This window comes from Phalaenopsis equestris, unplaced genomic scaffold (assembly GCF_001263595.1).
Source record: "Phalaenopsis equestris unplaced genomic scaffold, ASM126359v1 Scaffold217257, whole genome shotgun sequence".
Lineage (NCBI taxonomy): Eukaryota > Viridiplantae > Streptophyta > Magnoliopsida > Asparagales > Orchidaceae > Phalaenopsis > Phalaenopsis equestris.
Window position 1 is genome coordinate 4,054 of NW_018235795.1, and position 3,854 is coordinate 7,907.

The window sequence follows — 3,854 nt, forward strand, 5'->3', positions numbered from 1 at the left end:
TATATATCAATCCTTGATCCCTGGTAAGGAGCATCTGGATGTCCCTGGGTTGATTAGAGATACTGGGAAATTGAACCTTCCCTTGGATGAGCTCTATTGAGGGTACTTGGGCTATCACATAAGATTGGATTCCCTGTAGTGGTTTTTTTGGATGCTCCTTTTTCTTTTTTCTGGTCGAATGGTCCATGATTGAATATCATCCAATCATCTCTAATATGACTCGTGGTTTGGCCGATTTTGGCTAAGTCAGCTTGGTATTTTTTTTCTTTTTCTCTTTTTATTTTTGAAGAAGTCGCGGGTTTTTTCTATCATTGTGGAAACGTATCATTTTGATTAATGACATCTTGGGGGTGCCCAAAAATATTCTCGATAAAATGAATCTTGTTTACACTTGTATAACAAATAGTAAAGGGTGTCACAAAGTTCTATTATCTGACAAGAGCGTCCTGATGACTTCAAAGCTCGTGTCATTCCATATAGACAAAGTGCGTGTTGCTCACGATCTCCTACGGATGGCAGTGTTTTTGTTAATTCCTCTTTCCATTTTTAAAGGAGCCATCAATTTGTCCATCGTCGTATACTTCTCTTTTCTAAATAAGTCTTTCTTCTGAATCATGTGAATGATTATGAGAAGTGAGGAAACAAAAAATACAGACATACGAAAAAGACGATGAATAAGAGAAATAAAACGCAGAGAGCCTATGTGTGTTAAACCTTGCAAAGATATGTCAAGTATGTTTGCCCAAATAAGATCAGACAGAAGCACCTTAGATCAATTTCTACGAAAGAATACTTAGATAGACTGCCCACAACCAAAGAATGTATCACGTGTGTTTGTCTATGTGTGTTAAACCTTGCAAGGATGTGTCAAGTGTGTTTGTTTATTCTAGGGTTTTGACTGCTTTCAAGGGAATGTATCACACTTGGTTAATTACAACTTAGGGGCCGCCCAAGAATATACTTGATATAGGGAGTTTTGTTTACATTAGAAGTGACAAGTAGCAGAGGGCTATCAAAGGGTTGTTATTTTGTAAGAGAGGAGAATGCTCAGATGCTTTAAAAACTCCTGCTAAGCCACAGGCGGAGGTCCCAAATAAGCAACAGACTTATTAGCATAGGGAGCATGCAAAACAACTGAATCATCCCGACAAGGAATCTCAATACGTCAAAGCACATTAAGGCCAAACTCATGCACATGCACAACATGCACCATGCACCATGCAAGCGATCGATCGACCGAACAGGGGTGTTCGGTGGAACCAAAGTGTTCGATCAACTGGGCGGGGTCGGCCGATCGAACCGGAGTAGTATGACGACTGGGTCGGGGTGTTTGGTTTAGGCAAATTGGTCGGTTAACCGGGTCAAGGCGGTTGGTCGAACCAAAGCGATCGGTCAACCGGATTGGAGTGGCAAGTCAAACCAAAGTAACATGTCAATCGGGTCATGGCGGTTGGTCAGGCTAAAATGGTCAGTCGACATGGCCAGAGTGGCCGGGCAAACCAAATTGTTCTGTGACTGGGCCGGGGTGGCTGGTCGAACTAAGGTGGTTGGTCGACCGGTCGTACCCAATTGACATGTCGTGGGCTAGGGTAGCCGATAGAGGCAAAGTGACATGCCGACCGGTCGGGGGCGGCCGATCGAGGCAATGTGAAATGTTGACCGGGCTGGGGGCAATTGAGGTAATGTGACATGTCGACTGAATCGGGGCGGTTGGTCGAAGTAATGTGAAATGCTGACCGGGCTGAGACGGCCGATGGAAGCAAATTAACATACAAACATGCTCTAAGCAAAATGCAGTGCAATCCAAGACAAACCAACATGCTTGATTGCAAATTGTGCCTGTGCTTATGCCCTCACATAGGATCCTAGGGTTGACGCTTGCGGTGTATGAGTGAAATAAAGTCCAATAATCTCGGAGATAAGTATTTTTAGCGGGCATTACACCGATGATTTTGGGGACGATGGGCTCTCCAAATCACTCTGCGGGTACGCCACTCTAAACTCTAATCTTTCTGGAACGCCCATGGGAAGCTTCGATGGATTCCTTTGTCAACGAGAAACTCCATATGAATATATTATGGACTCTAAACACAAGAATATACATCAAACATGTCTTATGCTTTGAATAATCCTGTCCAATGGTGGATTTTCCTGTGTAAGGTTGAATCATCAGGAACCCTGGCTTCGTACCTCGAGTATGTGCCAGTAAGTCTCAAACGTGTGACCTGAATTACAGGCGCTACAAATGAACAATGAATCATCTCGAGTCAATCAAGTGTAAACCCTACACACGTGACATCAAAAACTGATGCCAACACTTCGTTCATACAATTTTACTCGGTTGTTCAAACAGTTCTCATGATTTCTTGACAGCATGTCAGATTTCATTGTACGCTTCTCCACTATATCATCGAATCTCTTTAAGATCAACGTTGACATATTTTTTATGTGTGCGTGTATTCTCTTTTTTGTAAGAAGAAACTCTAACAAAAATAACATTTAAACATTGAAAGATTTACATATATATACACCACTTAATCCTATGTATTAACACATATAACATGTAAACTTCAACTTTTACATACATACCTTCCCTATATATGAAGATATGTATTTTGATTTTCTAAACTTAAAATGATGATGTTTTTGATGTGATATGAAAGGCAAACAAACAAACAAAACAAAATTAATCCCTTACCACTAAGTATGGTTATTTTCACTCAAACACACCACAAATCCATAACAAGCTAAAACACTCACAAATAAGGAGAAACAATTTAACATTTCCTCCCTAGCAAAACCACAATATTAAAAAAAAATCAAGAAAAATTACATAAATACCACATAATTTTTTATATATTTACCTCTCTAATACCTAAAATTTGATAATCACATTTATAAGACTTCAGTACCACAAAAATTAATGATAGCAATATTTCTTTGTCCGGCATGCACGTAAAAGATAAGAGTTTTTTAGTTAAATACGTAAATATATAAAAAATGTGAGGTATTTAAGTGAATACCTCTAACATTAATATATAGTTTAGTTAAAGGGGTTGAGAGATAGAACTATAAATAGCATAAAATTTCCTCTAATTTCCTTAAATTACATATTTCTCCATCATAAGAGGAGGGCAGAGAAACAAGCACCATTGGCCTCCACTGACTTATGTCTATTTATAACTTAGGTTTCAAATGCAGAGATCATCTTCTTTCCCTTAGCTTTTTTAAAAGGGGGAGTTGATTTTGTGAAGGAAGAAACACATTCTATCACCCAACAATGGCTCCCAATGTTGTCTTCTTAGCTTTGGGATTAGCTTCCCTTCTTGTCTCTGGGGCTCATAGTGGTTGGTTTACATATGGATAACTCGAAACTTGCTATTTACAAATCAATCCGACTCTTCCATCCATTTTTCAAATTCTCAATCAACTACCAAAACTCATGCTAAAACCCCTACTCATATTTTTTTTTGTTTTTTCAAATTATCATTTGTTTCATCGTGGCACGCGTAAATGCATCGGTTCTGTAGTTCAAAAAAATCATATGCGTGGTTAATTTATAAATATCAATGTTTTCGGTTGTCTGTATGTATTCATCCCTCTCAATTTTTTTTGAAATGTTGTTTAGTTAACATCTATTTTTGATATCCCAGATCATTTGGTAGAGCATCCGCTTTGGTGGTGTAAGTCTCTTCTAGTTTGGGGTTTGAAGGGGGTGGTCCTTGAATATTTAAGCACATTGGTCGCCCCCAGACCTGACGACGGTTGAACCAATAGGGTGAGTTGGGGACCTCAAGCCCCAACCCATTCTTTAAAATGTGTGTGTGTGTGTGTGTGTATATACACGAGCCGCG